Source organism: Anomalospiza imberbis, chromosome 8 (genome assembly GCF_031753505.1).
Source record: "Anomalospiza imberbis isolate Cuckoo-Finch-1a 21T00152 chromosome 8, ASM3175350v1, whole genome shotgun sequence".
NCBI classification, from domain to species: Eukaryota; Metazoa; Chordata; class Aves; order Passeriformes; family Viduidae; genus Anomalospiza; species Anomalospiza imberbis.
Window position 1 is genome coordinate 20853980 of NC_089688.1, and position 12068 is coordinate 20866047.

Here is a 12068-nt window from a genome sequence, read left to right on the forward strand (position 1 = left end):
CCTAGTGAGCCTTTAGCTCTTGCATTTATGTCAGATGAGTTTTACTGAGAAAGGAAAAGACTGAAGCTGGTGACTAAATAAATATAGCTAGATGCCCATGCACCTCTCTCGATAACACTGAGGCAATGAAAATTCATCAGTGCAGATGGCATTTGCAGGTATGGCAGTCACAAGAACAAGAAAGGTCTTAAACTGCCATGAATGGCCTTACCTTTGGTGAAAAAGAGACTTCTCTGTTTTATAGGATATTATTTTTTTCACATGTCATTCAGCATATGCTTATGCAACAAAAACTGGTCTTGTTATTTATGTTTCACAATATTTCAGGCTAGGATTTTCTTTTCTTCCCCAGAGCTTCAGCTGAACTCCTCTTGCTTGACTGCTTCTGAGCCTGCATCTGATTGCAGAGTGCCTGTGCTTTCACACTGCTCAGATAAAGGGCTTGCACTGCAGTCGTGACTTGCATGGGCTCGGGTTTTAGACCTTTCTTACGTCTAGACCTACGGAGATGACGACACGCTGATTCATCCATGAATAATCAAAGTGAACTCCTAGACAGTCTCAGAAATAGACTTCTTAGCTCACTTCTGTTAACCCCAAGCTTCCTGAACAATACTGAGATGTGGGGAAAAAATAATGTTGTAATACGTGTTATGTGCTGAGACAATGAGATGAGACATTACAATAGGGAAGGGAATAAAGTTTAACTTAAACACTGCAGTCAAAAACAGGAGATTACCTATTTTTAAGCCAGTTATGGCTTTCAGCTTGCAGTTGAACAGATCATCCCTGCTGCTATTTTGATGCCCAGCTCACTGCTCATAGAATCGTATGAATTCAGCTTTGTAGTATTAATTTTTCATTTAGACTACTTCACATGCATTTAAAAATGCAGAATGTTTCCTCTTCTTTTAAACCTCTTTAATAAGTTTTACACTTTCCCTGAATTTTTTTTTAACTGAAATGAGCTGCTTGAGCATTGGCCAGTGAAAAGAGGGACACTGGACACTTGCTGGCTTTTGCAGGGCAGTAACTTATGGAAAGACACAGCAGCTGGGCAAGTCTGAAACACCTTTTCCCCTCATGCTACTGTCCAAATGGAATGTGGGGAGTTTGAATTGAATGGTATTTATTTCTGTAATTATTTCATTTCAGCACCAACAAGTGTGGATAAACTGTCACAGTTTGTCTAAGAGACCAATTCATGCCTTTCATTTAAAAATCAGTCCAAAGGTGTTTTATTTTCCCTGTAACTCATAAGCAATGTGTCTACAGATTGATGTGCATCCTTAGTTTTATGGAAAAAAGTCATATCAGGCAGCATCTGGAATTTATTGTTTATGAATTGGAAGATTTTATCAGTATTTGAGACCAAAAAAATTTAACTGTCACATTAATTTTGTTATTACTTCTCAGATGACTTATCTCATATTCCTCTAATATTCAGCCAAAATGATTGTTATGTTTTTATTTGCTGACTGTTACAATTATTTTCAGTGTTTAGAAAAAACATATTTTGTCCAGTACTCTTTTATATTAAATTAAAAATTACAATAGAAGTATTATCAAGAACTTTGAAATAAAGAACTGGCCACTGTTTAAAATAGAGGTTTCTGTGAGGCCTTTGCACCGCTGATATTTTTGTTTGTTATACAATCTACGGACACTAAAACGAGGTGACCTTCTATCACAGAAACTGCAATGAAGCTTAGGGGTGGCCTTGGGCTCTGATATCAGCTGCACCTCAGTTCAGTAATCTTATTGTCTCTCTCAAAATTAGGTCATCTGAGAGCCAATTCCTTGCTCCTGCCCATGGGGATATTACATACCCTATCTGTCTATACAAAGAGATTTAAACAGAACTGGTCACCCAGTATCTGAAGAAAAGACTCAGGTTAACAGAAATCAAATTTTCTACAAATGCCAGGAAAGTGCATTATTACTTTTGATGAAATAATATAGTATCTGGCTTATGATGAAAATCCATGCAGTGCCTGTGTATTGTCTTGTATACAAGAGAAAAATACAAAATTATTTTCTGCCCCCCAGCTTTGTACTGAAGAGCCCTGTGACACATTCTATGAAAACTAGCATGTGTAAAGGATTGTGTCATTATATACAGCTGTTAAAGACCTAGAAAGTGAACAATGTGCTACTGACATATAAATAATACCTTCTGTGCACAGTTAAACATTGGTGCTATTTTTGCCAGATTTTAAGCTCTTTTGAGGCCAACTGGAACAGCTGAAATAGAACATTAAAAAAATGTTTTGATGCTGGGGCACAGATGGCTGTAGCCCAATGTGTCAAAATAAATGTTTCATTTTTGGTCTAATGTGCAAAAAATAGACCTTTTCAATTACACCAATAATCACAGGTGCAATAAATGACTCTGTAGCTAAGAAGAGCTATTTCAGATGGGCATTCATAGAAATTCTATGTATTCTATGTCCAACATTATGAAAGGTAAATTACCTTAGACCAATGACTTACTGTCTTTGAAAGGCTGCTAACAGCCACAGTCAAGCCTGAAGCTTTAATCTTTTATTTGGCAACTGAATTTCACAAGCACATGATTGCTCCTTATGACAGAGGTAGTTTTGAGAAGATGCTGCAGACAACAGATCTGTTAACTTTAAATCAATGACATATGTATGCTTAGGAAATTCAAAATGTCTTGAACAGACTTCAACGCTCAAATGCTTGTCCAGACTTTTCCAGAAGGCTTTGATGAATAAACAGAAGAGTCAATTAAATACAGGTAGATTGTTTTCACAGCCAACATCTGCCCAGACCTTAAACATCACTGGAATTGGATGACCACAACAAACCAGGTGCATCCACCAGTCTCTGCAGCAGATAAGGAACAACCATCGGTCAGTCTCTTGACTGCTGTATTTGTAGCTCAGAGGATGACATCTCCCTGCTGAAAAGGGGCAAGACATCATGGCTAGAGCCTCACAGAAATGGCAAAGAGCTCTGAGGAGAGACTTCAAATTACCCAGAGAAAGCAGTGTGGGAGAAGATAGCAGCCAGGTAGGAGACAAATGGCTTCAGCTTCCAATACTCAGGCTCCTTGGTTACAACTACAATGCTGGGCTTTGCTTGTGAGATGGAGTCACGGGAGAGAGGGAATGGTAATTGTTACGCTACAGCACAGTGGGAAAATTATTCACGTTGTCATAACCAACATTTTACTTCCCATGTGAAATTTAAATCTGCTCCAGCTGGTGCAGTGACAGTTCTCACAGCCTGCACAGACAGTGAGGGAGTGGGAGGGAGAGAGCAAAGCAAAGCAAAGCCAAGCCAAGCAGGCTCAAAGCTCAATCTGGAAGGCACCTCTCCTTTTCCTGAGACGGTGCCCTTCCAGGCCACTCTACGTGCTGCTGTTGCAGAACTGTGGCTTTGCATTATTTCATCTGCAGGGAGATTTCTGCTGAAATTTTCTGATTTTCTGCTTCTGCATTTCTGCTGAAAATGCAGGATTGTCAGTTTTCCCTGGGCACTGCAGGACAGAAGGCAAAGTGAAGTTCTTTTGGCTATAAGGGACCTGTAAGCATTGAAAAGCCTGAAAAAGCCTTTGAATATATTGCAGTATTCATTGTTTTAATCTAAACAACCTGATGTCTTTAATGCCTCATTACAACATACCATGTACCTCAAAACATTACTTTTTCTAGGAAAAAATATTTGGACCATAATCACGTACTTTTAAACAACCTCTAGGGCTGATCCTCTGCTTGAGGATGAAGTGCTTAGTGTGGGCTTTGTATGGGTGACCAAAGAGAGTGTAGGAAGGGGAACGTGGTGACACAAGAGGTGAAGAACAAAATCATGAATCTGCAGATTGAGTTTTAGTCTGTTAAAATGTTTTTCCTAATGATAGCTAAAACTCTGACCAATAAGGATATTCCAAGGAGAGGTATGATGTGTAAGAAGGTCTGTAAAGTTTCCTTACTACCTTCAGAGGGCCAGCAGCATAAGGAAAAGAAAGCAGTGAGAACAGTCAACACCCCCATCCCTTATGTCTGTGAGAAGGGGATTCTCCAGAGTAGCCACAAATGTCAAAGTACTTCAACTTCAGATGGCTATGATAGCTGGCATGCAATGGCAGCCACAGAATCAATTCTGTCTACATTCTGCTTCAATTCCAGATGGATAAATTAGGCCAGTAAGAAAAGAAGCAGCAGACAATGACTGGTAAATGACCCAAAAAAACTAGGCCAACAAGATTTCTAAAGAGAGAGAATGTTAGTGCCACAAAACTTGCTAGAGGCATAGAGAAGTTTTTGAGTGAGATAATTGTCAGCATCCCTCAAGTTATTATAGAAAATTCTAAAGTTAAGGTTGAGCAATTCAACCTCTCATGTATGAGAAACACAGCACTTAGTTACTCAAGAAAATTACAGCACTTAATTCTGAGTACAGAATTCAATTTCCAAGGATTAATAAGTAAACACCTTAATTAATGTATGACTTTAAAATAATTAAAGTAAGTCCTTTAAGAGATTTAACATCTTTTTCAGACTTTTATTTGTCCTGAATGATCTTCAGAATAATAATTATGCGAGCATTTCCTATTTGCAATCTACACCAGACACAGTCAAAAGAGTAATTATAATTAAATTAAATTATTAATGATTTTTGCCTCTAATTGTTATAGCTAGATAGACTGTGGTCTGACTCATTTAACTCTTAACTGGAGAAACTCATCAATATCTAATGGTTTATGGGGGAATTTCCATTTGCAAACTACATGCATCTGAAATAACTTGAATTAGAACCACATGGCTTCAATTCTCTAAAAATAACACATGGTAGTATTCTTTGCTTGTAAATCAAGACATTACCAAAGAAGAGAAATTTTGTAAAAGGAATTTAAAGTTGCTAATGTATATCTGATATATATAAAAGATCTAAATTTGTCTAGCCTGTGCAAAATTGTGTTAAAAATATCACTAATATTATAACTCCCTGTACCTCTGGGGAGATACTTGCAAGTGAAAGAGTAATTACTGCTACTGAAAAACCTTCCGAGATTTTAAATTGTTGAATCCTTTTATGCAGAGTTGGATTACCTTTAACACTTAGAAAATTGGAAGATCCATTAAAAACCAGTAGGAAATACTAAAAATACTCAGAATATTTCAGATTAGAAGACATAGTCTGAAAACATGATCTGCTTGCTCAAAACAGAGGGAGGCAGTAACAAGCACTCAGCTGATACCTCTGTAATGTTAATTTATATATGTGTGAGTGTGTGTGTGAATCCCCACATGTACAAACTGTACACGTGCACACACACATACACACATATATGCAGTGTAGAGCTGTGTAATTCCTAAGTGCCAGTGAAAGAAAAATGACCTTTTGTGCTGTGCACAGTCTTTTCAGGTCAGCCTCGTCCTCTGGTGAGTGACAGCAGTGAGGCTTTTTCCAGAACAAGCTCACTTCAGGAAGAGACCATCTGGATGCTGTCTGAGCCACACAGAGAAAAGAGTGAGAGGGAGGATGAAATCCAAGATATAGCAAGGAGCTTTAGGGGCAACACAGGAGTGAAAAATGAAAAATGAAGAATTCAGATGGCTTAGCACAAAAATGAGAAATGATACTTCCTGGTAGATGGAGTGCTTTTGGGGAATGTCAGCAGAGGACATTTCCAAACTGGCTGTGGTGCTTATGTTGCACTACTCATAAACAAGTGGTGACTGGGTAAATAAAATAATTACTAAAAGAAGGAGCAGAATAATTTCAATCCACTTTGCCAGAGTCTTTAATCAGAACAACCTTTCCGATATATGGACATCTCAAATAACATAGAAAATCAAGCAGAGCTATGTGCTGCACAGCAAAAGCATTTTCAGAAAGGAAGAATAAAGAAGAGGACACTGTGGATGCCTGGCACTGAAGTTACACAACATGCCCGAGAAAGTGCACAAGTGATCCTGTCATAGGACCCAGAATGCTGCAGCAGGAAGGAGAAACAGAGAGAGTGTGGGGACTGCAACTTAATTATCTCCCTGGATAAATTCATATCTAGGAGGAGAGAGAAAAAGACAGCAAAGAGCATTTCAGATCACAGCTATGACCTACCCTGTCAGCACAAGACCTGGGGCTGTCAGGTAAGGTGAGGTCAGCAGTGAACTAGAGCTGCCTTTCTAAACAGACAAGAAAAAGTGAGTGGAGTAACAGCAATGTGAGCAGTCAGTGCACAAACCAAAGTCAGGTAATGAAAACCAGGAGGATATGAGAAAAAACATTGCGCAGGAGGCTGGAAAGAGGGACAAAAAAGGACCATCTTCTAGTGTAGTCCAGGAGCAGAAATCCTGTTCCTCACAGTTTGAAGAGTATATATATCCACAGGTGAAAATTCTGGGACTTTGTACAAAGAGTAAGTGCAAAACCAGGGCTGTGTCCAGTGAGAAGATTCCGATCTCTCTGCAGTACTTTGGGATCCTGGCACAGGGTTGTTTTACCTTGTTCCCAACAGACTAAAGACTCATTCATTTTATATCAAGATCAAGTAAATATATAGAATAAGGAAGATGAAACTTTGGACTTAGAAACTGGAATAAAATTTTGGGAAACTTTTGAGATCTTCAATTTCTCTACTACTGTAAATGTGAAATGTGGAATTATTTTACCAATTACTGGAAAGATAGAAAAATAGAAGACTCTAAAAGAATGTATTCGACTATCAGTAATACTGAGAAATTTGTAAGAAAGGAATTAAATTAGAAACATCAAATCCTTAATATAGCTCAAAATTAGGTCATTATGTGCTAGAAAGGAGATAAGGAAGAGTTTAATGTAGACTGTTACAGGATATAGTCATAACATCTAGTTAAGCAAGCACCATTGTTGTTTCTGTCAGAAGTTAAGGGAGTTTTTAATTATAAACAGTAACTAGGCACTTTGTTATGTTGCAGAATATAAAGATTTTCCATTCTAATGTACAGCTTACAAAGAACCTGGAATAATAAACATTAAAATAACACCTAAACTGGACAGTGCCATGAAGGCCAAAGTCAAGGTTGTTGGAATACGACCCATTTTCAATGTCCCAACCTCCACAGGCAGGTTGAGACATTGTCCTTCCTTTTCTACCTCACCTTGACAATACCTATCTGAAAGGTGGATTTTTTTTCTGAGGCTAAATCTAGTGAACATAAAATATAATTTAAACTGCCTGAAAATTTTACCCTGTAGTTCTTACAGCACCAAGGTCAAAAATTTGTGTTTAAAGGGAAAAACACATTGCTAAAAGATATGCTCTCTTGAGGTAAAAATTTCAACATACCATATCACTAAGAAATTTTTATGCACTTAATTACTTTCGCAGATTAAAGGGGAAGTGCTACTTTCAGCTCCTAATCACTGGATCTTTTCATACCTTTGCTGCTAGATTAAAGACCCTCATGTAAAGTACTTTCTACATATTTAGTTACCTGTGGACAGTGATTAAATCACTTAATTATTTTTTCCACTCTTCCCTCTCTCTATAACATGAACACATTACATGGCCTTGAAGCATATTTCCAGTTTTCAGCCCATCTTTGAGGCTACTGTCCAAATACCATCTAATCTTTTGTCATCCTTACTGAGTGACCATCACAACAGAAGCAGGCTCACTGGTCCTGCTCAGTACCCTCCTTTACTCATCCAGGGCTTGTGGTTACTCTTGCAATCACACCATTTCAGCAGGCACTTGTGCTCCTTCAATAACGCAGAACAACACCCTCCTTCCCTTTATACTCCATTTCTCCTCCATTTCCACCCTCTTGTCCTCTGGATCCTTCTGTATGTGAATGCATGCCAGGACATGTGACCCCATGCTATGACAGAAAGGCTCCATTTAATGGGCTCTGTAGTTTGTCAGTCTCCAGATTAGGTTCTAAACCATATGCTGAGCCTTTGCTGTTCACTGTGCATTTAAGTCTAAGTCCCGTGGCAACCAAAGGAAAGGCTCCTGCCAATAATTTCAACTCTAAATCTAAAAGGAAAAAAGTTTGACTAAGGACTGCATAAATTAAACATTTCCTCACATCCAACAGTGATTGCACAAGGAAGGAAAGCCTGTGTTGAGCTGTTCAAAATGCCTCTTTGTCAGTCTCTTTCACTGTTTCACTGATTTAAATTCAAAACTCGTATTTCCTACCTAGATATTTTCTTCTTACTTTGTCTAAGGAAAAAGACTTTTGCTAAAGATTTTTTCATCCCACAGCTCCAGGGCCTTTGAAATTATAACCTGTATATTTTGTCTGTATCAGCAGTTTCCCCACATCAACCTACAATGAAATATGTAAGCCACTTATACCACAGACTGTTTGTCATTCCAGATTTGACTGGCATATTCTGATCTTCCTGATTTTGTTAAGCAAGTTGAACCTTAATAACACACTGAGAAGATGAACAAGCTAATGAAGCAGATTGCATGATCTATAATCATTCCCTTACAGATAAACTTGAGAACTGCTGATAGTAAGAGGATTTTCCCCACCTTGTTCCTGTGGTTGTTTTTCACTTTTGGTGTAGTGCTCTGTTGTGCAGCTCTCTGGCTCTGTGTGATCTACATACTGAAGAAAAATAACATCTCAGTGTAACACTGATGATTGACTTTTTGTGTAATTTAAAAAAAAAAAATTCCCTCTATTCACTCCAATAGTACAAAAACATTTTAAGTCCATGTCCACACTAAGTGGGTCCTTAATCTAAGACAGCCCACCAGTGTATCAAAAGATGCAGAAAATTTTTCCACAGTACAACTATGTACAACTTATTTTTATCCAGGGGAAAAGCATTGTGGTTGAAGTGTCATTACTTTGAATGTACTATAGCCCTTGACTGGGTGTCACGCTGCTTGTGCTGTGCTGTCAGGTGGAATACAACATTGTTATAATGCTGGAATTAAGGCTTCCAAACTGACTCAGAATGGCTGGGGGTTTGTTTTGTTTGTTGCAGCACTTAAACGATTTCCCTTATTATCCTAGCAGAGATTAGCTGGTCATTTAACTCTCTCCTCCCTGCTTTTTTGTTCTCATATATAGGAACACAGGGAAGGTTTCAATACGTTTTATTCCAGATGGAGAGGAATCACCCCTCCATGCTGATGTTGCATTCTTATGCCATCTTGTCAAGGGGACTGGGACTTTCCAGCTCCTGGCCTGGGCAATGGGCTCAGGGGTAGCAAGGAAGTGTGAGTTTGAAGGTCAGGGACCTTTCTGGAGCTCGCAGCAGAATGACATTTGTACAATGACCTAAAGCTGCAGTGAACCTCTCCTGGTGTGCAAGGTTAGCTGTGGGCTGGAGGAGGCCACTGCATAGTGCCAGAGACAAAAGTGTGTCCATCCCTCAGTGGCCAGAGCTGGCACCTCCTGCAGGTTGGAGGGGCAGGGCATGTGATGCTTTTCTCAGCAGCCCCAGGGATCTACTCCATAGGAGGCTTTCCAGTATAGGCTCCGTTGCAGGGAAGATGGGATTTACAGGCAGCTCATTTGTCAACACAAATGATCATCATTAAGGTACAGGCTTCCAACAGACTGCAGTCAGGCAGGCACCTCCTGACTTCAGCCTGCTCCTTCTCCTGATAGCAGTGATAACACTTGGGACAATTACACACCTACTTCTGAAAAAAAAAAAACACAAAAAACAAGTAGAAGCTCAATGGAAAGTCTCTCATTCCACTTCTTCCATTCTAGTACTCAGCACAGGGAAGATTTGAAATGCAGAGTTTGTGTTACCAGAAAGTTTCAACATCAATATTCTTCTAAGAAACCTTTCTCTAAAAGTTCCAGGGGGAAAAAAAGAAAAAAAAGAAAGCATACAGTGAAATGACTGGATTAGCTCTAGATGTACACAAAAGCACATTTAAAGAACACTAAATGTGCAGCATCAAAGCCAAAGTGTTAGAAAGCAGCGTGAACTCAAATACTGAAAAACAACATCAAAAGACAGACTGAAGCTGTGAATGAAGGTTCCAAAGACAGCCTTAATTCTAACAGTTCCTCATTTTGGTGTGTTTGACTTTCAGCTTCACTCACACTGTTTGAAATCAGTTCTCTTTTTTGTGGTAGCTTCTGGATTTCAAAAGACATTAAAAATACAGAGATTCTGTCATGTGGAACATGAAATATCTGGTTAATCAACAGCTTTGAGCATCTGTAATTCAATACCCAGACTTCTGACACATTACTGGAATAGCTGACAGCACCAATACAGTCATTTTGTATGAGGACAATATTATAAGTGAATAGCCATTTTGCTAGCAGGTTTTCAGATATTTACTGATGGCAGAGGAGTCACAAAGCTTGGCTTTCACACCCAACTTGGAAAGACTTATGGACATAATTGTTTCACCTTCCTCCTCCTCTCCCTCAATGACCAATTTGCTCCCAGTTTGTTTCCAACCTCCAAGTCTCTCTTTTGAAGTTTGCTCCTTTCCTTTCCATTAGTACCCATCTTATGTTGCAGCTCCCTACCCACACCAACCTCTTTCCTGCTGATCAGCTTGCTCCATTCAACTCGATCCAGTGCTAGAAGCTTAGTCTCTTTTTGATTTCTTCTAGCCCAGCATTTGTCTCCCTCATACAAACCAGTCAGTTCTCTCTATTCCATCATTGTGCCTCTGAAGGGGAGACAAACTGGAGCATTTGGCAGAGAAGTTAAGAACTAAGGCCCCCTGTTTTCAATCCTAATCCTAGCTGAGGGCAGCTGAAGTGAATCATTTATAGGGCTGGTCCTTCAGAGCCCCTAGGGCTTGCAGCAGCAGCACAAGATCAGTGAGTGTGGTCCCAGTTGGGGCATACACAGACTAACAAGGGAGACACTTCACAGTAATGTATTGTGATATTTTTAGTGGCTAAATTATCTGTACTGAACCACTTACTTTATAGAAACAGCAAGAGATGCCCTTTTCTTATAATAGCCATACTGCTCAAAGTTTTCAAATAATGAGCCTTGAAGACAGAACTATTACAAAATCACTGAAAGGTGTTATTGTGGACAGACATTCTTTCATCAAGCCTCTTTGTTAAAAACATTGCAGCTGCTTTGGCTGAACTCTGTAAAATCATCCATCTGAGGGCAGTAATTGCTGAGGGCATAAATCAAGCTTAATGCTTAACTTTCAGCTATGTTCTAATTAGTGGAGAACAAGGTCTTGCAATAGAAAGAATCAGGGAATAAGTGACTGTAACTGCTTACAGCTCACTGACAAATGGGCCAACAAAAGTAGTGTGAGAAGAATATGAATAATGTGTTTTATTGCTTTCTCTTCTCCCAGAAATCCCCCTTAGTCCCAAAATAAACTCTTCCTGCTGCTTTCCTCAGGTGTTATTGAGTACCTGGGAAACAAATCTAGGAATGAATGAAAACACTGACAATGGTGGAGAATCTTGCCTGGCAGTGTGCTGCAGGTTAAGGCAAATGGCTGGAGCAGAGTGATGGGCTGATGGGAACAGTCAGTCATTTTGTTGTTCAGACTGCAAGGCACTACACAGTTCAAACAGATCAAAATGGAAAGAGACAGCAGTACCTATGGGGTATGCAGGCACCATGTTTACAAAGAACGCCTTACCTCAGAGGCATGGCCAGCTGCACAACTTCAAGGCAGGATATTTGTTTGAGGTTGAATTGCTCTAGAGTTTGCAAATTTCAACCCCCCCTGCAGAGAAGTGAGCCCTCTTATATTGCCCTGAATTCACTGATACTTTCCTGTTTGGCTCCCTAAAAAACTCAGGTAATAGACTGGTCAGGTAAGGGAATAGGGATTCACTTGCACCTTCACAGACCCCCTAAAAAAAGGGACCAAAAAAACATGGCTTATAGTCAAGGTAATTTGTAGAGTAAGTTTTCTTCTTAGCTATTCAATTGCTAATTAGAAAATAGTTAACTGGGCACAGTGAAAAAAAAAAAAAAAAAAACCAAAAAAAACCAACCAACCAACCCAAAAGCTCCTTTCCTTGTGGAGTTAACTCAGCAAGTAAAAGCTGCCTAGAGCACCAAGTTACTACTGAAATTGCTCAACTAAAGTCAGCCAGCCAGCCTTTTAACTCAGCCAATGAATTCTG